The sequence below is a fragment of the Myodes glareolus genome, chromosome 8 (assembly GCF_982192425.1).
Source record: "Myodes glareolus chromosome 8, mMyoGla1.1, whole genome shotgun sequence".
Taxonomy (NCBI): domain Eukaryota; kingdom Metazoa; phylum Chordata; class Mammalia; order Rodentia; family Cricetidae; genus Myodes; species Myodes glareolus.
Genome location: NC_142033.1, coordinates 68,311,530 through 68,336,627, shown reverse-complemented (window position 1 = coordinate 68,336,627; position 25,098 = coordinate 68,311,530). Strand labels below are relative to the sequence as shown.

The 25,098-nt window shown below is 45.7% G+C and overlaps 1 protein-coding gene across 1 annotated transcript in view; it reads right to left on the bottom strand.

Moving 5' to 3' along the window:
• Positions 1-25,098, bottom strand: part of Stk32b (serine/threonine kinase 32B) — a 246,586-nt gene that overhangs the window by 211,012 nt on the left and 10,476 nt on the right. The gene's annotated exons all lie outside the window — the stretch shown is intronic.

Below are 25,098 nucleotides of genomic sequence, written 5' to 3'. Positions count from 1 at the left end.
GTGTCCTGGGACCGAAAGATGCCGTATATCTGAAAAAGGGGGCACAGAGTTACAAATGAAGCTGGGGTTGCTGTTCATGTCTGGCAGGGGCCCAAGGATATCCATCCTAGTGCCTTGCATCAGAGTGAAGAGATGTAGAAGATGCCACCAGCCTCGGCTTTAAAGAGGCTAAGAACCAAAGAATGAGTGCAGCCTCCAGAAACAGAAAAGGGGAGGAAATGAACTGTGGCCCACACACTTTCCAGAAGGAAATGGCCCTGCTGGCACTTTCACTTACCCTGGTGGAGCCTATTGTGGGCTTTTGACCTTCAGAGCTAAAATAAACAACAGTGGCCCCGGAATATCAGAACTGATTGGGGTACACCACCCCATGCCGAGTCCCTGGGCACACAGACACACTCCTGATGGGAGAAAAGAACAAAAGGCAGATGCCATGGGGTCTAGAACATGACCCACCGTTTGATAGCTCATGGTGACCTGAAGATGTTTTACTATGAAGGAGCGTAGGTTCCTCGCCTGTAAATGGAGCCAGCAACACAGAAGCCGCTGGTACACTCACATGTGTGGCTGTTACACTCCCTTAGTATGGGAAACTCCCAGGAGAGCATTTCTACCCACTTGCTGCTGCTGACAGTAGATTCTGTAGCCAGAGAAATAGTTCTTATTCTAGGCCATATGTGGCCCTGGATGCATCCTCAATCCCAACATCTTCTGTTGCATGTGTAAATGATACTTGCTGACCCTTGCTCCCTCTTCCTTGGTGCGGGAGAATTGTCTGTATTCTGTCAATCATATTTTAATAAAACGCTGATTGGTCAGGCAGGCAGTATAGGCGGGAAAGCCAGACAGGACGTAGGGGTGGAGCAAAGAGACTGGGAGTATTCTGGGACACAGGAAGCCCTCAACCACTCCTGCGCAGACCACTGAAGAGGCAGCATGTAACTTGCCCAGCTGAGAAAGGTACGGAGCCATTATGGCTAACATAGATGAGAATAATGGGTTAATATAAGTTATAAGAGTTAATAAGAAGCCTGACCTAATGGGCCAATCAGTTTATAACCTAATGTAGACTCCGTGTGATTTTCTTTGTTGCTTGCCAGCTGTTGGGGTACTTGGAGGGATGGAAACGCCAACAAGCCGGCCCCCTCATGTTACACTTCCTCCCCTGCCCCACTGTGGAATGGGATTCCCTACACCAAGTCACAGGCTCTTCCAACTCTTTTATGGCTTTCCATGTACCATGCTGAAGTGTGGCTGCTCAGCTCCTGCTGCTAAGGGCAGAGTCTCTTTCCTTTCTTCTTGCATCTGGGCAGGCTTAGAGACTTGATTTGGCCACACAGTGTGGGATGGGAGTACTACTATCAGGTCCAAGCTGAGGGCTCAGGGGGGTCTCTCACTGTCTTCGTCAGTGTTCTACTGCTGTGAAGAGACACTATGATCATAGCAACTCTTACAAAGGAAAGCATTTAATTGGGGCTTGTTTACAGGTTCAGAGGTATGGTCCATTGCCATACCATGGCAGCATGCAAGCAGGCTCGATGCTAGAAAAGCAGCTGAGAGTTCTACATCCAGATCCACAGACAGCAGGTAGAGAGAGAGACACTGGGCCTGGCTTGAGCATTTGAAACCCAAAGTCCACCCCCAGTGACACACTTACTCCAAAAGGTCACACCTCCTAATCAAGTCAAATAATGACACTCCCTAATAACATGCGTTCAAATAAATGAGCCAATGGGGGCCGTTCCCATTCAAACCACCACACTGACCAAGTGTAGGCTAGCCATTTGTGTATAATTTTTCTTTGGACGTCTGTGCCTTTGGGATCCTACTCAAATGATATTTGACCACACCCACGTCTTTGAAGCAATTCCCTTGTACTTTCTTCTTGTAGAATCATGGCTCGGGAGATGACACCTAAGTGTTTGATTTGAGCTGACCTTTGTATACATAGAACTCGGGCTACCTCTGTCGCGCTGCATGTAGATGCATGGTTTTCGCTGTATCATTTATCAAAGAGATCAGCCTTTTCAAAAGCATATTCTAGGTGCCTTTATTGTAGACCAAGTGACTATAGCAGGCGACATGAAACAGAGAGAATTCACCTTATCCAAAGCTGTCATAGACCAGTTAGGATCTGCTGACCTCCCCTCCACCCTCACAGTGCACCCACAGATGCCTGAGAGACACCTCTGAGACATAAGCTGAGCCTGAATGAGCTGTATTTTAAGCCTCTGGGACTGGGAGCTTTATTACAGCAGCAATAGCTTACTAATACATGGTGTTCCCTACCTAGTGACTGGAGAAACATCTAAATTGAAAACTATAATGACCAATGGGTAGATGATGAGAGGTTTACTTTGAATGTTAGATTTAAATCCTTCAAAAAGTACAGTGACAATTAACATTCTTCACAGAAACAGAAAAGCAATGAAAAATGCACACCTAAGCGCAAAAGACTCCAAATCATGAAAGCCGTCCTGAAAACAAAAGGCAAACCTGGAAGCAATACATAGCCTGAGTTTAAAACGTTCTACAAAGCTGTACTAGCCAAATGGCATGGCACCAGGACACATAGGTCAAAGAACAGAATGAAGAACACAAAATAAATAACCTGCAAATAAATAAGTAACCTGCAACAAAGGCACCCAGAGCATATATGAGGAGAAAGGTGGAACCTTTGATAGATGATACAGGAAACTATGCATCCTTACACAGAAGACTAGAATCAAGCCCTGTACCTCATCATATACAAAAGTCAACTTAAAGACTAAAAGCCTAGAAATAAGACACCAGACTATGAGCCTGTAAGAAGAGAGCTGTGGTGGTCATGGTAGAAGGGTCCCCCATTGGCTTATATGTTTGGACAGTCGGTCCCTAGTTGGTGATGCTGCTCGGGAGGGTTCTGAAATCTTTAGAAGGTGCAGCTTTGCTGGAGTAAGTGAGTCATTGAGGGAGGGCCTCGAGAGCTTCTAGCCTCATTTCATTTCCTCTTCTCTATCTTGGCTTCAGTCTTGGGGTTGAAATGTGATTTCTCTGCTCCCTACTGCGGCCAATTGCTGTGAGCCCCTGCGCCCTGTCATGGACTCTCCCTCTGGAACCATAAGCCAAATAATCTGTTTCTTCCTTAGGTCATTTCTGTCATGGTGTTATTGCAGCAATAGAAAAGTCACTAGGCATAGGGGAATACAACAGGACATTGGGATATGACCCCAAAGCCACAGGCAATAAAAGCAAAAACACATTTAAAAAAAAAAAAAAGGTTACACTAATACACTAACATCAACAGAATGAAGAGACCGCTTCAGAATAGGAGAGAATAACTACCAACCTGTCACTTCTCTGGGAGCAGGTGCCCAGAATACACAAAGAACATCAAAACGAACCATCCCTGGCAGGGAGAGGACACCAAAGCACTTGCCTTGCTGGAGTGAGGGCTTGAGTTTGATCTCTAGAACTGATATAAAGAGGTGGGCGTAATAGTAGATGCTTGCAAGCCCAGTGCTGGCAGAATGGGAAGAAGAGCCAGGCAGATTCCTGGAAGCTCGCTGGCCAGCTAACTTGCCCTTCTTGATGAGGTTTCAGGCAATGGAAGACCCTGTCTCCAACAAAAGCTAGGCAGTGCCTGGAAAATGAACTTGGAGAGTATCATCTGACTTTCACACACATGTGAGCACACATGGATCCCCAAGATAGACATGCACACATGCATACCTCCACACAAAACCAAACAACCCAATGTAGATCTGATATAGGCTTTTTCTAAGAAGACGTAGAAACTACCAGCAAGCCTATGGAAATGCCTGGCATCACTGACTAAGGTTGTAAACCAAGGCTACAGTGAGTGAGTCCTGTGCCAAAAAACCCTTATCTCCTAGGAAGGCAGAGGAAAGGGGATTGAAGTCTCAAAGCCTGGCTGGTGAACTTAGGTAAAACCTGTCTCAAGATTATACACACAATAAAGACGTGCCTAAGTACGTTAAGTCAAAAGTCAAGAACAAAAAACAGTAGTGAGGTACTCAAACACTTTAATGAGTATACAAATTAGCACAACCTTTACAGAAAAGAATATGGAAACTCCGAATAATCTAGAACTAGAAATAGCACTTGTTACAGTCCAGACAGCAGGGTAGCTACCTCCTCATGGTTGAAATGCTCCTTCTTGAAGAGAGCAGGAGGCTCAGAATATGCTTGAGCAGAGGTTCTCAGTCTGGGGGTCAAATGACCCTTTCACGTCTCCTAAGACCACCAGAAAACCCAGATATTTACATCACGACTCATCACAGCAGTAGAACTACATTCAGGAAGTAGCAACAAAACTAACTTTACAGTTGGGAGTGAGAACAACATGAGGAACTGTACTAAAGGGTCACAGTATTAGGAAGGTTGAGAGCCACTGTGCTAGAGAAACTGACAAGGCTCAGAAAGTTCATGAAACTTACAAGATTCACAAAGCGCCCCCCCCCCCGGTTATAAAAGCCAAGTAATCAATTTATGAGGAGCAGACTCTCAAGAGTCTGCAAACTGAGCACTAGAGACGTGGCTTTTAGGAGATGCCACCCATAGCGGAGTGGGCTTCCTGGTGGTGTAAGTGTCTTTGCGTTTCCCTGGCTCCTGTGAGTTACCACCAGTAAACCTACTGATTCACTAAGCTAGACTTGGGTGCACTCATTATCCATCACCAGTGTCCAACCTGGGGATAAATATCTGTTTCCTCATGTTTCACTCGCACCACTGTGGAGTGCACATCCTAAAGAAATGAAAGTGGTGTGTTGAGACCCTTGCTCTCCATCAACTGCAACACTGTTCACAGTAGCCAGGACATGGTATCAACTGGGAGATACAGTATCATGGTATCAACCAAGCCAGCATGGTTCATTAGCACAGTCATTCAGCCACTAGAAGATAGGATCCTGTCAGCTGGAGGACCTTAAGTGACCGTGAGTCAGATCCAAAAAGGCAAATGCCACGTGTCTCGTGTGTAGGCACGAACACAGTCGGCAGAAGTAAGGAGTAGGGTGTGGCTATCTGAGACTGGGAGGGTTTGCCCCAAAATACAAAATTCCAGGGGCTGGGTGTCCAACTTAGTGGTGGAGTGCCTGCCTAACATGCACAAAGGTCAATCCCCACCCCTACAGAAAAGGCTCGAAATTTTAGTTAGACAAAAAGAAGGCTTTTGTTTGAAGAAGTCTGGTGTATGGCCACTATTGTCTATGTTCAGTAGTGATCTCTATCTTTGTCACAGTGGCTAAATTAAATTTTGAACCTTTCAGTACAAATAAATGTTAAATTTGAGGTTGTGGATTTGCTAATGACACACTAGACACTTGTATTAAAATGTCATACCATGCCCCGTCGACATAGACCATGTAAAACTTTATGTCAATTTATAAAAATGTGGAAATGCCTGCTCTGAGACCAATGGGATAGAAGCCACCCCCGTAAGAGACTAAGAGTCATCACTCCTATGCCTGAAACATCGCTCTGGGCTCCACTACAGTATTCAGAAGCCAGAAGAGGGTGAAGAAGACAGAGATGTGAAACAGGGGTGTTGCCACAGGGGTGTTGCCAGCCCTAAGGCTTTGCCAAGGAGCCAGCAGGGCTTTGTGCTTAATGAGCGCAGATATGCCTATCTAAAACCAGATTGTCTTTCCCCAAAGACAGTGTGTGTGTGTGTGTGTGTGTGTGTGTGTGTGTGTGTGTGTGTATGCACGCACACACATCCTACATGAGTGTTTTGGAGCAAACTGTCAATATTTATCCAGGCAGATGACTTGTCTGGGTTCATCTTTGCCTACTTAAGAGAAATCAAGTTCAGCCAGAGTTGAGGGCTTTCCCAAGTCCCCTTGAGCATGCAAACAACCCTGAAAATACACACAGATTTCTAGAAAGAGATAAGAACTTTCAAAGGCCCTGCTCCCCAGCATTCCTCCATGGCCTTTCTTCTACAACTCCCTAGTCTATGGTCGACATCCACTGTTTCCTACCGCCTGGAGTAGCAGTGGCTAAAACCTTTCCTTGGAGATGTCTCTACCAAGCATCCTTTCCTGCCTACCAGGGAGGGCTGGTGCACTCTGCGCATGGTTAGCACCCACGCATGGACTGAAGTCCAGGACTGAATTTAAAAAGAGAAAACTCTAGGTAAGGTGAAATAAGACAAATCCTTCCAGTCAAGCTGGTTGCCACCCATTATGATTAACGTAGGTGCTGCATCCCGGGACATTAGCTGCCATTGCAGGGCTGTTACTGAACTAGAAAGCGGAGAATACTAAGTTAAAAACATCATAAAGGTTAGTGTTTGGGTTCAGCACCTTTCTTAAGTAAGCAGCCCTGGGGCTGCCTCAGCCTTGACTGTCATTTCCGGGGCGTTTCTGATTTATCCCATCAGGTTCGCACACTCTTATGGGAGTGGTGTTTGCCACTGTTGCTTGCATCCTGTTGAAGTTGGTTTTGGAGACACGGAAACTGTGTTGGATTTTACAGCATGCTTCCTCAGGACGTCTCAGTCATGTGTCTCCCCAGGAAGACAGCTGTCACGACGTTCAGACCTGATGCTTAGGCAGTCAGACGTGTCACGTGTCTGTGCGCATGCCTCTTTGATGTTCCCACTGCGCGGTCTTGCTGGTGCTCTGCGACTCCTGGAGGAGGACAAAGCGTCCATGTGTCTCCTGCTGGGAACCTGTATGGCAAGCCCTGCGCTCAGCACACCGTGTCTATTATCTCATTGAAAGTTCCCATTTACCCAAACGATCCAGTTCCTGTTGCATGATGGGTAAAGAAACAGAAGCAAGGTGTTCAAGTCCATTTCCCAACGAGCAATTTTGTCAGGACATTTAAGGTTGTTTCCACCCAGTGCCCCATCCTGCAGGAGGGTCCTGATAAATTGGCCACAGAAACATTTGTTGACAGGAGAATCTCTCAGAGAACATTCTGGAAAACGCTGAGCTAAAGTCCAGTTAATAACCAAAGTGCTGAATTGTGCTTTTCTCAACACTTTTTACTGACATAAATCGTAGCAGAGTCCCTGGCTATGACATTAAATATTGATTGAAGAAGAGGACACGCATCTTCAGCCTATGGATTTTCAATACAAATCTTGATGCCTCCCCTGGTGTGGGCATTAGTAGCTGTGCTCAAGAAAAAAAACATGAATCAGGAGATGGTACCCTGGAGTTAAGCTCAACAATATGATGTCAATTTGTAAGGCTGTGGAAGGCTCAAGTGGGGAAAGTTGATTCCATAGAGTTATTTTCCCCAATTATATACATAATTTCTCCAACAAACACATTTCTTCCCAGGGAAGAGAAAAGCAAATAAAATTACAGCAAGGAGAAAGGGAAAAAAACTTCACACCGTGTCCTTGGAGACAATTCCTTCACTATTTTTCTCCACCATTTTCAATATTTTACTTTCTCCATCCTTAGAGTCCTTCCAGGAATTTAATTTCTGCTATAATTAAAATGTCACCCCATGCATGCCCCATCAATATGTAGAATCATTATGCGTCATTCTGTGACACTTTCTAAACCCCATCAGTTCATGCTTTCCTGCTATTCTGCTACAGGGATACACTGTAGCCAATGACCCCTTTCCCCCATATCGACTGTTCAGGGTGTTAACACTTTCACTGTTAGACCTGAGCTGTGACCGCATCTCTGGGGGTCCACAAGCTGCTAGCGTTTCAACAAGTTAATCCAGACAGCTGGGGCTCAGGGCAGCACATTCAGGGCTGCCAGGTGACAAGCCACATGAGACAGCCGCTTCTCCAGCTCAGAGAAGTGGAGTCGATGTGGGTGAGCACGGTGCATGGGGGAGTTGAGAGGCGTTGCCGGGAACCACACGTTCACCAAAGCAACTAAAGTGAGAGACAGCCAAGATATCCAGGGAGGCTGGAGGGGCAGATATCCCAGGAAAAACAGTCACAGAGACAGAGAATGAATAAGCAAGGCTATCAAAGAAGAGAAACCCATACCAGAGACAGCAGCACAGGGGTGATGTGCTCTTTTGACATTTAAACGCAGATGAATAGTTGCTCAATTATTATTTCTGTCTGTCGTGAGCACCGGATGTAATTTAGTCCCTTGCAGTTTCAAGCATGCTGACCAGTGCATTTGTGGAACACATTGTACTGCTGATCTCTAGAGGGGAGGCATATGAACACCATCTCACCAGGCTAGCGTCAAACAGAGGTGACGATAGGCAACGGATGAACAGAGGTTGTGGGGCTCAATACCAGTAATTTGTCCCCAGACAACCAACAACAAGTGGCCAGGCCAGAGCTGAAGGCAAAACACTTCCAAGAGCTTGTCTCTTTGCTGGTGTCAAGAGGCAGCGTTCAACACACTCCACAAAGTGAGATGGAAACATCTTGCGCAGCATTGGAAATGAGAACCCGGGAAAACCATGAGTTGAAGATGGATTTTAGCCATCTTCAGGGCTCTCCAAGGGCTGTCTTAGATCTGACAAGTGTTAGAGGCTTAAAATGCACAGAAAGGAAGGTAGAGGGGAAATTGGGTAAGAGAATGAAAGGGCGTAAAGTGGCAGGAGGGGAAGGGAAGGAGACATGGGGGATAAGCACGATGTATACACTTGCAGGAAACGTCCTTCTGTAACTCCTCCCTGTGTAGCTATGTGTAACTTCCATAACTATACCCCCGCAGCTGTGCATAGTACATACAGCTGTGCAGATTCCTTGCTGTGAATAGACAGCAAGGGAGAAAAGGTTGTCAGGGAAAATACGATCGCAAACTTTTCTACTTTAGAAACCCTACTTTGAAAAAAATATTGCTTGAAAACAGAGTTAGCAACATGTCCCAGTTACTCATTGTAGCATTGTTTGGATGGAACAGGAAAAGGAGCCAATTCGAGCACACAGAGAAAATGAAGGCAAGACAGAGAAAGTTCATTTAGTATTCAAACCATTGGGAGTTTTTATTAAACATATCATCAGTACATGAAAAAATGTGTTGGTTGGAATGAGCAACATCCCCCAAAAGCTCGTGTGTTTGAATAATTGGTCTGCAGTTGGTGGCAATGGTGGTTTGAATGATAATGGCCCCCCATCTGCTCATATATTTGAATACTCAGAACCTAGCTGATGGAACTGTTTAGGAAACATTAGGAGGTACCACCTTGTTGGAGGAGGTGTCTCACTGGCAGTAGGCTTGAGATTTCAAAAGCCCACACCATTACCAGTAGAGGAGTGTCTCTCTCCCTCTCTCTGTCTTGCACTCCTCTCTCTGTCTCTCTGTCTCTGTCTGTCTCTCTCTCTCTCTACTCTCTCGACAGATTTCAAAAGCCCACACCATTACCAGTAGGGAGTTCTCTCTTTCTCCTCTCTCTGTCTTTCTCTCTCTCTCTCTCTCTCTCTCTCTCTCTCTCTCTCTCTCTGTGTGTGTGTGTGTGTGTGTGTATGTGCGTGTGTGTGTGTGTGTATGTGCGTGTGTGTGTGTGTGTGTGTGTGTGTGTTCCTCTCCCTCAGTTCCTCATGGGTGGTGTAGATCAGATATAAGCTGTCAGTTACTGCTCCAGCACCGTGTCTACCTGCCTGTTGCCATGGTCCCCACCATGATGGCCATGGACGTCCCCTTTGGAACTGTAAGCCCCAATAAACTTTTCCTTCTAGAAGTTACTTTGGTCGTGGTGTCTTTTCACAGCAATAGAAAAGTTTCCGAAACAATGATTCCATTTGGAAAGGTTATGGAACTTCCAGGAGGTGGAACTTTAGTTGGTGGAGGAAGTAGTAGTTTGGGGTGGACTTTGAGGGTTTATAGTCCTGCCCTGCTTCCTGTGTGTGGGTAAAGTGTAATCAACCAACTTCCTGCCAATGCCACCATGCCATACCTTCCCTGCCATGATGAACACTGTTCGTCTACACCCATAGCCAGAGCAAAACCTCTCTTCTCTATGCTGCTTTTCGTCAAAGTAACAGAAATAACTAATACAGAAAATAAACATCCTTTACAGCGAATGGCTGGAAAACCAGGTACAAAATTGTACCAAATAATGAAAAGCATTTATGTATGGAAAGAAAAAACATCCTCTTGAGTAATTAAGCGAAATATAACACTGATTTCACAGTATTGGTGTTTTGGTTTTAGTTTTGTTTGTTTGTTTTGTTGATTTGGTTTTATTTGGTTGGTCTTTTGTCTTGTGATTTGGGAATTTTAAACGCTTTATCAGTCTGTACCATTTCATGACAGAAAAACGTAGATGGACACAGAAAACACTAAAGGATCTGTGTGGAAAGGCACTTGGAAAGAAACACAGGCACATCCACTGTCAGACTCTGAGTACGGATTCGATATTGGCAGTTTAGCTTAGGAGTACGAGGATGGGAGAGGAAGTCTAAACACTCCATGATTTCACAGACGCTCTTTCACCTAAGGTAAGAATTCCTGCTAATGCCATGCTGATGTAATCAGTCCGCAAGTCATCTCACAAGCTTGGGCAGGTATGGGTTACCTTGCCCACAGATTTTCCCACCAGCCATGTGTGCTCCAGCACCTCACCCATCTACCCAAGTGTAGGCCCACATTCCTCTCCATGAGTACAGCAGAGGCCTGTACCCCTCTCCACGAATCCCCCAGGACCCCATACCCCGCTAGTGTCGCCAGCCCTGCATCCCTCTCTATCTGTACATCCTCTGGCTCGTGCATGGAGCTAGGTAGGAGCCAGTTCTATCTCCTGGAGCAATCTGGTGAGTGATTGCCGGGCTGAGGTCTACTGATGGGAAACACTCGGGGGAGCAGAGGGACTCTGAGAGCCTTAACCTGGTAGCAACGGTGGGGGGTTACACTATGGGCTTCTCTGTAGTCTAGGTAAGAGCCGATAAATAGAAAAAGTCAGAATCAAGGAGAGCCCAGGATTCTGAGCTGGCCATCTGGGCCAATGGGGTTTCCATGGACTGCTGGAAAAGGGATCTGATTAGGGGTGAAGGTGAGGAGTTCAGTTTTAAGTCAGGCACAGTGCTGCGTGCCTGTAAACCCAACATGTGGAAGACTGAGGCAGGAATATTTCTATGAGTTCAAGGCTACTCTGGGCTGTTTAGCAAAGAACACATCATCCAGAGCAACAAGCAAGACCCCCTTCTGAAAGCCATTTCTAAATCATTTTAAAAATGAAAAGGAAAGTTAGAATAAAGTAAATGCCCAAATAGGGGACCAGGTAAGAATATTAGTGTTTGCTCATAGTCGGATGGAAGTCCACTGTTACAAGACAAGGCTATGCAGCACTGTGCACACTGGACCATTTGGTCCTCTGGTCTTTCTCCCCACAGCCGCAGGATGCACTCCTGTGGATACCAGGACTTTACGACTCCTTTGCTCTGCTCTGTCTGATCATGTGACTTCTTGATACAAAGTCCTGTGACTTCAGCTGACAATGAGGTAAACATAAGTCTGTAGCAGATATCAAGAGCCTGATGTACTCAATAGAAGAATGGATGCGTGTTTACAGAACAGTGTTCAGAGAGGTCATGTGAAAATCAGAGGGAGAGTTACTGGGTCCGGGAATCAGTGCATGGTCCTTAATAAGACCTTCCTGTTCCATTTTTAGTCCAGACATGATTAGAACGGAAAACAAGCTGAACCCCTGTGGCTCTCTAGAAAGACCACATTGTCTTCTATGCTTGTGCTTTTCTGGTGACAACAACCCTTAAATAAGCGCACGTTTTTGAAACACCAGTGCTGGCAAGGACAGATCATGAATGCATTCGTGCCCTGCCTTCCGAAAGTCACAGTGCTGGGAGCTAAACTAAGAAAAACTTAATGGGACGCTAGGATTCATTTTCATGCACCCAGCCCCTCTTTAGAACTGTGACTGCCTGCTGAGACGGGGATGGAAGAGATGAGTGTGGTGGGTGCTAGGTGGGAGAGTAGCAGCTCTGAGCAGACAGGAGGGCAGCTGCAGAGTTCCAAGGCACAGAGTTTGGAGTAAAGGGAGGTACCTCCCGGTGGTGGGGAGAGGGGTGTAACAACCAGAGTCCAGAAGTAATGGGCATCTTGAGAATAAGAAGCCAAACTAAAAGCAGTCTATCCTCAGAGGATCTGGAGCTGCCATTTTGCTTGAGAAGCGTATTTCTTAACTGCATTCTAAAACATATCTTTATACCCACAGATAAGTGTGGCTCTCGCCCCCCACCAAAGAAATGTCTCTTACAGCGAATGAAGGCCATTTGTTACAGAATACCACAACTGGTTATACTGCAGAGACCAACTGATCATGGGGTACTCGGTCCCAACAGACACCTCTACATTACAGCTCCCGCATCTATGGCTCCAGAAGCATCATGGAAGATGGGGTGGGAAGGCTGGACAAGCCAGAGGACCAGAAGTATGATGTCTGGTCTGAGATTTTTGTCTCCGAGAACAACAAGCAAGTTACACTCATGATACCTCAATGAGTACCAATGACGTATCAATAAATATGCTCACTAGGGAGAGAAATGTATTCTGGGGTCCCACGTCTAGACAGAGGACAACAGACAAGGAAAGACTGCCAGAGGGAGAAAGAGTCTCTTCCAGCTATGACCGCCCTAGTTGGTTCTCGACAGAGCTCTGCCCTGAAATCATATAAACACAAACAATACTAAATAGGCTCAGCAGGTTGTATTTGTATAGCTATGCATTATACACACATATATGTGTGTGTATATAAACAATAATAAAGAAAAAGAAGCCATCAATTTGAAAGGAAGTGAGTGGGGCATGGGAGATGCTAGAGAGAGAGAAACATGGGCAAGGACGGAGGACAGAGAGGGAAGGGGGTGAAGTGATGTAATTTTATTTTAATTTTAAAAATAATAAATAAAAGAGACTCACCCTGCCAGACTCTGAAACAAAACCCAAAGATCAAAAAAGGTGGCCAGTCAGCTGTTTTACCACTAGAACAGAACTCAACACTGTCATAGGAATATGGCAAAGGACCATTTGACAGCAGAAGCTGCAATGTCTCAAGTTAAAAGTTCATCACCTAGAGTGCTACAGAAGCCATGGAAACATTCTAAGGTGATAAACCCGCTGATGCTCGGGCGCCAGCTGTCTTCAGCGCTCTCCGTGTGGCATCCACAGTGCACCAGCTGAGGGGCCAGTTTGCAGAGGGATCCTACAGCTGTGGAGAAACAGGCCGTGTCTCCGGATGCGGGCTGCATTGACCAGCTCAAGGTGGCAAGGTTTTCGGGATGAACAGGGCCGTGGGGCATCTTCATGGAACACTGAACATAGGGGACAGAGGCACAGGAAATTTCAGGGGAGATGTGGAAATTTAGAAAAATGAAAAATCTAGAGTGGAAGGATGCAAAATCTTAAACTTCGCTGGATAGAAAGCAATCAAGAGACAGAATCCATGAACTTGAAGACAGTTCAATAGTAATGTTTATAAAACTAAAGCAGAGTAAGAAACTCTCTCTCTCTCTCTCTCTCTCTCTCTCTCACACACACACACACACACACACACACACACACATACACACACACGCACTCTCTCTCACACACACATACACACATACACACACACACTCTCTCTCTCTCATTCTCTCTCTCTCTCAGGCATACACTCTCTCCCCCCCTTTCTTCCTCTCTCTCTCTCTCTCACACACACACTGTCTCTCTTTCCTTTCTCTCTCTCATTCTCTCTCTCCCTCCCCCCTCTCACTCTCTCTCTTTCCCTCTCACACATACACACACTCTCTCTCCCTCTCTCTCCCATTCTCTCTCTCTCTCTCTCTCTCTCTCTCTCTCTCTCTCTCTCTCATACACACACACACACACACTCGCAGGATCTACACAATGTTTCTCAGTGGTCTGACCCACGTGTCACACCTGCTACAAGGAGGAGGAGAAAGGAGATAAAAGTGGATGTGAAACTCATCCAAAATTGTCCTGAATTTGATTTAAAACACCAATCCACAACCTGAGAAGTTCTCCAAACCATACATGGCAAAAGTAAAGGAAATCAATCACACCTCCACACATTACATACAAAGGGATAAAAACCAGTATTGACAACATCTGGAAACAGATGGGGTGGGGAAATGTACTCTCCAGAGAACAGAGCAGTTGGAATAGCGGGGGACTTCTCTTCAGAAAGGACGAAGAATGGGTTCTTTTCTCATTTATTTTACTTTTCTCATTTATTTTATTTATGTATTTATGTATGTGGGTGTTTTTCCTGCCTGTGTATCTGTGCACCACATGTGTGTCTAGTTCTACAGAAGCCAGAAGAGGGCATTGGATTCCCTGGAAACGGTGTCAACAGACTGTTGTGAGCTGACAGGTGAGTGCTGAGATTTAAACCTGGGTCCTCTGCGAGAGCAATCAGTGCTCTTAAGCCTTGAACCACGTCTCCAGTCCCAGAATGGAGTCTTTAGTGTATCTTTAAAGTGCTGAAAGAAATTTGTCAGCTTTGCATTCTATGTCCAACCACAATACTTTTTGCAGACAAAACTGAAGTGTCTGGAACGACAGGGACACCGCACTCTGGAACTCACAGGGGCTGCTTTTGAGCTGTGCAGGACGAAGCCAGTCAAGACCCCAGCATGGCTAGGGGCTGTGGACATTGAGACCCACATCACTGGGCCCCACTTTTTCTGTGGTTGCTGGGGATCCAAACTGCCTGGCAGGTGCGTTACCAACCATCCACTGCTCAGCCCCGAATATGAGTTTTGTAATAGAGGAGCCTGTAAAAAGTTAAGGTTGCCAGTTAAAACCTCTCAGTCCGTAGGCTTCTATTTGAGCCTGATAAGCATTACAAAATAGCGGGGGAGGGAAGAGATGGTAGCTAAAGAAACGGCTCGGCAGGGTTTCTTCCTAACCCTAACCCTAAACACGGGATAGCTCACAGCCATTTGCAACTCAAGTTCTGTGGGATCCAATGTCTTTTTCTGGTTTCCATGAGCACAAAATTCACGCAGTACACAAACAGACACGCGGACAACCACTCATACGCATAAAGGGGTTTGGGTGGGGTTTTTTTAATGAAAAAAATGAAAGAGGGAATTGATAGCCTGCAAGATGCTCGTGGGGTATGAGTTTTGGTGCAGACCGTAATCCCAAGTCATCTCATGTTATCTGAGAACCCCTCTGCTTTGCAGACTTCAGCCATGAATTTATAGCAGAACCCTAGCCTTGTTGCTTACAGATAGATGCATCCCGAAAGATAGAGCCCAGGAGGGTCTTCTGTAAGAGTCACTGAGAGGCAGAGGTGAAGGCGAGGACAGTTTCCAGCTACACAGAGAGCCTGATCCGGCATCTTGTTCAGTGACTGGGGGGCAGGGAGGGGGATAATGGTGAATTGCTGTTTCCATTCTCTCCTTACACTTTCATCGCACCGGAAGAAAAGGAGCTGGTAAGACAGTGAGTGCTCCAGGGAGACTGACAGCCACAATTGGAGCTGTACTTCGGAGAGACGGGAGAAACAAAACAGCAAAGCAAATCTCTTTCAAATGCAGGTGCACAGACAGCAAACTCTAGGCTCAAGCCTGGAAGGTGTGTTCTGGAAAACTCCCCCGATTCTCCTGAAGACTGTCGAGTAATTATACTCCAGAGAGGACGTTTAAGAAGCTGTACCAGAGCTTATTAAATACGGCACGAAGCAACTTTTCGATTTTCCTTGAAAAGTGTGCTTTAAAATAATTGCGTTCTTAATGGAATTTATAAATATCTTGCACCACGAAAGTGATCAGCAGAGAACTTGCTGGGTTTAATAATCTGCACTGCTGCCGACGACTGCAAGCTTTCTGGCATTTTCTAACACACTAGAAGGCATGCAAAACTCCTGTAGATGTCTTCGTGTGAATGTGTGCATCATATCTGGCTGCCAAAAGAATGGTGTCAGTTAGGTATGGTGACACACACCTGGAATCCCAGCACTCAAAGGACTGAGGCAGGAGGATTGTGAGTTTGAGACCAACCTGGACTATGTAGGGAGTTCCAGTCCAGCCTGGGCTTATCTAAGACTCTGCCTCAAAAGCAGAAGGAGGAAGGGTGGAGGGGAGGAAGGGAGAAGGAAGGAAGGCGCCTGTTACAAATGTGAACATTTCTGCACAGGTTCACCTCGGTTGTCAACATGGCTGTGTCTGGAAACAACTAAGAGACAAGCTACTGGGCGCACCAGTGAGGGACTTTCTCAGCCAGAATAACTGAAGGGCGCCTTCCTGGGGCAGCCGGGATGACAGGAGACCCGAAAGCGAAAGCGTAGTGTTTTCTACTTGCCTGCCTCCATCTTTCTAGCAAGTTCGTCTGCCCTGCTGCTATTGCCGCTCTCATTCTGCTCTAGTTTCAGAACCCAGCTGCTCTGGGCTCGTAGGCTGAAGGTGAGTGGCTTTCCAGGAATCCTCCAGGTTTTCAACACCAGGTTGATCTGCTGAGCTACTCAGCCTCGTAGTGGAGTTCTCAGCCTCTCCAGCGCGCAGATGGCTCTTGCTAGACAAACTACATTGTGTGAGCCAACCTAATAACCTCACCCCCTCTTTAAGTGTCTGGGCTGTGTGCATTCATTTGCATTCATGGAGGCCAGAAGAGGGTTTTGGATCCCTTGGAGGTGTAATTACAATTGTGTGTGGGATGGTGGGTCCTTGTTCTGATTGTTCTGTGGGTCCTTGGTCTGAACTCTGGTCCTCACGGTTATGTAGCAAGGGCTCCTAACAGCTAAGCCCTCCCTCCAGCTCCTCTTAGTCTATATTCGTTCTGTCAGTCAGTTCCTCTAGGGAACCCTGACTAATATCACTCAAAAAAGATGGCACACACGACCCTCCTCCACATCTTTTGGATTTTAATGTCCCTGGTCATTAGTCTCTTCCCATCAGCCCACCGCGCAGTCTGCAGCCAGCATGAAAGCCTAGCAACAGTCCCCGGATTAAAATGATGGTATTGCCTCTTCTACCCTCAGAGCCAGCTGTGTGGGTGTGCAGCCTGCACAGCAACCATGGCTTGGCTTCCCACTCCGCTGATGCTCTTGCCTTTGAAAGTTTGCGTGGAAAACATTACCACAGTTCATACTCAGGAGCCACCTGGGGTGGCAGTGGATCCCCGTGGGAATCTGGGCAAGTATGACACCCAAAATACAGAATTCTGCGGCTCCTCACAATATGTTCAGGTTTGGAAAAAGCCAGAAGGGCTCAACAGGTGAGAGGGACTTCCCTGCACATGGGTAACAGAGAGTGTCATTGCTAAAAGGTGCCTTCCAATGTAAGCTCTGAACAAATGTGTGTGTGTTAGCAGGCATGGAATGGCCAAGGAACCCTGTTGCATCTTTTCTTGTGTCTGCCTTTGGGTCTAGACCCCCATATCCTCATAGGCATGGATGTTTTGTCACGAGGGAATGGCACTATTTAGGAGGATTAGGAGATGTGGCCTTTTGCGGAGAAGTGTATCATTGGGGATGGGTTTCAGAAGCCCAAACGAGGCCCAGAGACACTCTCTCTTCCTGATGCCTGAGAATCTGGAGGCAGAACTCTGTTATTTCCCCAGCACCATGGGTGCCTCTACATGCCATGCTCCCTGACATGATAACAAAGAATCAAATCTCTGAACCTGTAAGCAAGTCCCTGAAGGACCCCAACTCGTTTTAGCCACAGTTATACCGTTTTGCAAAGGTTCACAGATAACAAGCTCAGCTCAGGACCTCCGGAATGCTGAGCAGATAACAAGCTTAATTCAAGGCCTCCGGAATGCTGAGCAAAGATACCTGAGGTTAGAGCAAGGACAGCCTTATCTGGCTGCAAGACAGGGGATTTATGGACTGGCCATAGAAACAAAGAAAGAGAGGATTGCGAGGCCTGAGTCACGTATAAAGCGGGGCTCGTCACGAGTCAGGGGCTGTGCAATCAGACATCTGGTCGCCAGCCAGGAAAGGGGGACAGGATAAGAGGAGCAGTAAACCTCTGAGTAGTCCCCTCATTGTTATTTAGGTTAAGAATTTACCACCCTGCATCTTGCTTCTGTAAACCTCGCTTTTTGCTCTCCTATAAGAACCCCCACCCCCAACCTGCGGGCGCGCAAGTCCTCCAAGAGACTTTGTCGCCCCAGGTACCTGCGTATCCAATAAACCTCTTGCTGTTTGCATCCGGCTGCGTGTTTTCGACTGATCTTTGGGCATGGGGTCTCTCCCGAAGGAAGACACCCTCGGGAGTCTTTCATCCCAATTAAATTCTTCCTCCTAAGAGTTGCCGTAGTCATGGTATCTCTTCGTAGTAATAGAACACTTACTAAGACAATACCCAGGGTCCACATCTGAGCTTTGCACACACACACACACACACACACACACACACACACACACACACACACACCACATACAGTGAGTGAATGTGTTCATTGGGAAAGATGATCCTATTTGTAATTCATTTTTTTTTTTTTTGCACCTATCTCGCTTTATCTTGCTTTCTATTTGCAGAAGTCTCTGTCTTGGTTAACTTTCTACAGCTGTGATTAAACACCACGACTAAAAGCACTTGTAAAGTAAAGTGTTTCGTTTGACTTGTGGTCTCAGAGGGTTAGAACCCATGATGGCAGAGGAAAAGAACAACTGAGAGCTCACATCTTGATCCAAACCCACAAGGCAGGGAGTGAGCACACTGGGAACCCCAGGAGTCTTTGGAAACCTGAAAGCCCACCTCCAATGTCACACCTCCCCAATAAGGCCACACCTCCTAATCCTTCCCAAACTGGGGGATCCTCCCCAGTTCTACCAACTGAGAGCAAGTACTCAAACACAATCCTATGGGGACCATTCTCATTCAAACCACTACAGTCTCCATCCATATAACTGAAAAAGAAAGTTCCATTGCAGGAAGCCCTGTGGGAGTAATGTCCATAAACGCAAAGGGAAGGGCCAAGCAATTGCACAGGTAGCTCCTGAATTTAGCAAAATGACTTCTGTAGGTATAACACAAGTGTGGAGGGTTTGGCGAGAGACATCAGTCCCTACTGATGAATGGTCCAGGTAGAGGGTCATAAGTAGGACACGGTTTTATCACTTGCGAAGGTGTGGCTGATACCTGTACCCCAGATCTCAATATGCTGTTGGTCTTCTTATACTCCATTCCAAACGTCAGAGACTACCTGTGATGCTAATTAAATATGCTTTTTTTTCACTCCCTGGATATCGCCTTTATATTTCCCCAAATATTTTAATAATACACATTTATTGTGTAGGATGAAGGTTTATTGTGACATTTCCAAACTTGTAGATAATGCTTAGAGATAGCATTCATCCCTTGCTTAACATCTCTTCCCCACCCACTTCCTCTGGGTCCTTCCTGATCCTTTTTCTATTTTCAAGTCTTTTTTTCCCTCTAGATTCTACATGTAACCATGAGAAATTAGTCTAAGTCCAACTTATTTGACATGATTAAAAATACGTTTCATCCATTTTCCTGCAAACAAAGGGATTTGTTCTTCTTTATGGCTTACTAATACTTTCCTACACATGCACAGCACGCTGGACTCTGCATCCGTTTACTGACAGCACGTCTTGGCTGTCATAGCAGTGCAGGGAGAAACCCGAGCAGGTGTCTGCTGTGCACGGACCTGACCCCTGCAGGCATCTCCTAGCACTTGTATCTGGGTCACATGGCACTCCTATTTTTAGTTTTTATGAGGCTACATACTGACTTCTGTAGTGGCTAGACTGATTGACATTCTTACCAGCACTGTGTAAGGGTTTCTTATTTCCCACATCCTGCAGCACTTGCTGGGGCTTTTTTTTGTTTTGTTTTTGTTTTTTTGGCAGCGCTGGGGAGTGAACCCAGAACCTTGTGCATGCTAGGCAATTGCTCTAACCCTGAGCTACATTATCAACCTCACTTATAGCTATCTACACAGAAGCCTTTCTGACCGGGGCTGCCTGGAATTTCTATGCAGTCTTTATTTGCATTTCCCTGACAACTTTAGAAGCTAAACCTTATTTTTCGTGTGCTTATTGGCAATTTGCACTTGGTTTGAAAAGTATCTGTTTGCCCTCATCTGCTCCTCTGTTGATTGTTTTCCACGCTTTCTTGGTGTTCAGTTTTTAGTTCATTTTTTAACAGAACATTTTGTTACATCAGTTTCGCATCATCCAAACAGACACCTAACGGTATTGGCCACTTCCCAGCTGGCAGGAGGATGTTCCAATGGTTCACAAGGTTTCTGCTGAAACATTTTTTTCTCCCTAGATTTAGTTCCTTTTCAGATTAAGAATTAGCTCCTGTGTCTGGGCACCTTGCCGTTGTTCTCCCAGTAGCATGTGCGTGCAGTAGCATGTAGTGACGTACATATGGAAGTGCATACGGCCGGGCGGGGATGGTGCATGCCTTTAATTCCAGCACTCGGGAGGCAGAGGCAGGCGAATCTCTGTGAGTTCAACCACCCTAGTCTACAAGAGCTAGTTCCAGGACAGCTAGGGCTGTGATACAAAGAAACCCTGTCTTGAAAAACCAAAAAGAAGAAGGAGGAGGACGAGGAAGAGGAGAAGACGCAGCAGCAATAGCTTGTACATGTTGTAACATGAATTGCAGTAGCATATGTGTGGGCATGTGTGTGCCATGGTGCAAGTGTGGTTGTCGCGGAACCACCTTGGTTGTCAGTCCTCCTCGTTGTTCAGCCCTGATAACTGCAAGCTTCTGGAAGTTCTTCCATTTCTGCCTCCCATCTCCCCATTGAAGCACTGAGTTTACAGTCGCAAGCCATTCCTCCAGGCTTTGCATGGGAGACTTGGGGTCCTCACACTTGCCCACAAGCACTTTACCCACTGAGCCATCTCTCAAGTTCCTTTTCTAGTTTTCAAATACCTGGTTCTGTTTTAACCATGCCTCGCTTTTGTTTCTCATCTCTGTGAAATAATGTCTTTACTGATATTTTGAAGATTTGACCAAGAACATCACGATTTTTGTGTGTTCACAAGCTCCTGCATAAAGTTTCACACACAGCCAGTCCTACAAGACCAGGGGTCTTCACCATACTCACACAGAAATGCTGAACTTGAGTTCTTTATATTTTCCGGATATTTATTCTCTGTTATGTGAATAGCTGCAAAATTATTTGTCTTGAAATTTTCTTTTTCAGACATAGCTTCTGTTTGCTTCCATATTATGTTTACTAAGAACATCATTTCCCATGTTCTCCCTCTGTATCCAGGCCTTTGTCAGGGAGGTATTATTCTTGACAGAGCGAGCAATAGGATTTTACATTTTTAATCCAGCCATCCTGTCTGTATCTTCTCATTTGGATAATTAAGATCATTTACACCCAGGGTCATAATTTTGTTGTTTTCATAATGCTTGATCCTTTTCTAATTCTCACTTGATTATCTACGGAATTACTAAGATGTATTGGCTTCTATGCTCTTGTTATATTTACCTTCCTCTTGGGCATATGTAGAATTCCTTTATATATCTTCTTTAATGAGGGGTTAGTGATCATAAACTTCCTTAGCTTATGTCTCTCCTAGCAGGTCTTTACTTCTCCTTTAATTCTAAAAGGTAACTCTGCGGGTGCAATACAGACTCTAGGCAGCTGCCTTCCAGGCCTCGAAATGCACCATTCTATGAGCTCTTAGGTTTTGGTTGAAAACTTATCTTCTTCTGACAGTTTTGCCCTTGTAAGAGGCTTCCCAGTTTTCTCTCCCAACTTTCAATCTTCTGTGTTTGTGCTGTGCTCCTGCAGTCTTAACCACAATGTGGTACAGATTAGTTCTTCTCTGGCTGCCTCTGTTTGGGGTTCTAAATGGCCCCTACACCTGAATGTCTAGATCTTTCCAAAGATTTGGGAAATCTCCCACTATTATTTCACTCAGAAGGTTTTTTATGCCATTAATTTTTGCCTCAATACCTTTTTCTGCTCCCTAAATACCTAAATGTCGTCTTTAAATCCCATCCCACGGGTCTCATGTGCTTTGTTCATGCCTGCTGTCCTTGCTTCGTTGCTGTCTGAGTGTTAAAATGGATCAGCTATGTTTTCAAACCCTGGGAAATCTTCCCTCTGCTTGGTCTAGGCTGTTGGTGAGACTCGTCACTGTTCATTTTGGAATTATGAACTGTTTTGGTTTCCTTTCTGCTGCTATGATCTCATTAGAAGAACTTAAGGGAGGAAGAGGCTTAGTCCAGGTTTCACGTTCACTGTTGTCCATTTGTCCATCATTGACAGAAACCGGGGATGGAACTCAAGCATGAACTTAAAGCGGAACCTGAGTTGCAAGTCTGTAGCTCACTCAGGCTCATGTATCACTGCCTTTCTGATAAGGACCAAGACCACCAGCCCAGGGAACGGTGTTACTCACAGTGGGATGAGCCTCCTGTATCAATTAACAGCCAAGCTAATTCCTTACAGGTGTGCCTATGGGCTGACCTGATGTGGGCACTCGGTCGAGACTCCATTCTTTGATGACCGTACACCGTGTCAAGATGTCAGCTAAGGTTAACTGGGACACTTAGCTTCTTATTTTCACAAAGCTTTCGATTTCTTTTTTGTTTCTCTTTGAAAATCAACCCCCTTCCTTTCCCAAACTTCCCACTACATCTTGTGCTATCTTCCTGGATGTGTTAAGATATTTTGTGCTTTTTGAAATTCAATGATGTTGTTAATTCTTATCTGGTAGTATAGCCCCTTCAGCATATTTGGCATTGGTTGCAAGACAGTCATAAATGCTTGGAGAAGCCACGCTGCCTTTCTTTTTAAGGTCTTCTGCATTTCTATGTCAGACACGTATATGTGTTGAAATTGATCATTCTGCATTTTTATATGAGAGCCTTTTGGGGAAGCAGCTATCTCTTGATGTTATCTCCAGAGTCAGTGGATTGTTGTAAAGTGTTGAATACATTTCCAAATTGAGTCAATGGTTTTCTCGGAGGCTCTGCATGTGCAACATTAAGCTTCAGCACCTCCTCTCCATGCCCCGCCTCTCAGAGGAGCTGCTTCCTGGGTGTTTCCATTGCTAGGCTGTGGAGAAGCTAGAAAGAACTGCTTGTTTCTAATTGGTTGTTCCAGTTGCCCCCAAAGTGTGTATTTTAAATGCTTCTGGAAGCACTAGGCTTGGTTCCTTTTACCCCCCTTTTCAAACTCTGGTGGGCTATCTCCTTGATATTCCAAGAAAGAAACCTGTCACCTCTGAAAGGTTACATGACTTTCGCTTGCCTATTCTGACACATGTTCACGAAAAAGTAAATGCAGTGTAGCTACTTCCTAAGCTGGTGGGTCCCATGGGAGAGGTCACAAGACAACAGAGCTTCCTGGGGGAGGCACATTCATGTTCAAAATAACTGAAATTGCAGCTGTGATGGACATTGCAAAGAAGCCTGTGTTCACATCAGAGGAAAGTGGCTATGTGTCTTTTTACAGTTTCCCAGCTCGCCAAGTCTAGACTCACCAGGGCCCTGGTCTCTGGGTATGTCTGTGTGAGGTTAGATTGGTTACAGTAGTGGGGGAAGGAAGATCCCCCCACTGTGAGTGGCCATGTTCCCTGGGCTGCATGAGTGGAGAAAGTGAGCTGAGCTCTGCTGGCTGAGCGGACCGGCACTCACTGCTGCCACCTGACTGTGAATATCATGTGACCAACTGCTTCCTGCTCCTGCCACTGCCACTTCCGTGCCAAGATGTCCCAAGACCTGGAGTGGTGAGCTAGGGAAAAATCCTTCCTCCTGCAAGTTGTGCTTGAACATTTCATCACAGCAATGAAAAAACAAACAAAAAAAAAAAAACAAAAACAAAAACAAAACAAAAAAAAACCCCACAATTGCCGCATGCCAGAGTCTGGGCAAAAAATTTTAAGTGCTGTTTATTGATTTTGCTCAGTAAAGAAGAACTGAGAGAGATAAGCAGGTTCTGGACCACCAAGAGCCTTAAAAACCTATTACAGTTCTAATCTTTACCTAATAGACTGGTGAGGTTCACGGAAGGGTGTTGAGCCAGGAACTGACATCACCGTAGTTGTGAATTTGCTAAGCTGGTTGCTCTTGGCAAAAGTTGTCCCCTAAAGTACAAATGTCTGGGGGAGTCCAATAAGGTGTGATATCTGAACCAGAGTGTTGTCATGCTGGCTAGTTTTACGTCAGCTTGACACCGGTTAGAGTCATTTGGGAAGAGGGAACTGCAATTGAGAAAATGACCCCCACGTAATGGTCTGTGGGCAATGCTGGGGAGCACCAGCCCAGAGATGGCAACGCCCACAGTGCGCTGAGTTCTCCCACGGCAGCTTCAGTGAAGAAAATGCACCATGGGCCATAAGGAAAATGCAGCAAGTACAACCACCTTAACATGAAGACCTTGTGAAGGACTAGGGTTGGGTGAATCTCGGGAAGCACAGATTTCCATCTGCAAGCAGCTCTTAAGCACTGACCAACACCGAGGAGGAGAGTGGCTCCCAATGATCTGGGGCATTTCGGCCAATGATCAAGAGAGGCTATAATGAGTGCATACACTTTATCTCTAGGAATTCCATCCGGAGGAACTATAGCTCTCTCACTGGAGAACAGTGATTCAGGTCAGATGTGCTAGAGAAAGGCCAGGTCAAATGAGTGGGCCCAACATTAAGGGCTTCTTCCCTTCCGAGAGTGTCTGTCAAATCTGAAAGCAAATTCCAAGAGACTGCAGAGACACCAGATCTGGAAGTCCTCAGAGGCTATGGAGGTTGGGGACAGTACTAAAAGTGAGAGTCTACCAATAGGGAGGTTTGCCCAACACCCTAGGAATCCCTCAGGACGTAACAAGGGCTACATCTAAGAACAAGCGTAAAAGGAAGCAATACTGTCCTCACAGGATTTCAAGCCTCCTCCCCTATTCTCTGTGAGGATTCAGATGAAACATGACTGTTTGTCCTGTGGGGGTCACTGCTATGAAGGGAAATGTGCCCCTGAAGTCTTCTATTATCTCTGTAACTTCCAGGTAAGTCATAGACTTATACGTGTAGTTACATATCATATTGTTTATCAATACATGCTATTCTGTGAAAAGTATCAATCGTACAAAAGGAAAGACAAAATTAAGCAACAGGAAACAGGAGAACCACAGTGTTACTCAAAAAAAAATAGTAAGAAAAAAAGAAAAGAAAAGCAAAATTACCAATCAATGTGTTGAAGAAACCTCAAGGCAAATTTAGAGAATTGTAAGTCATTGAAAGAGATCGACT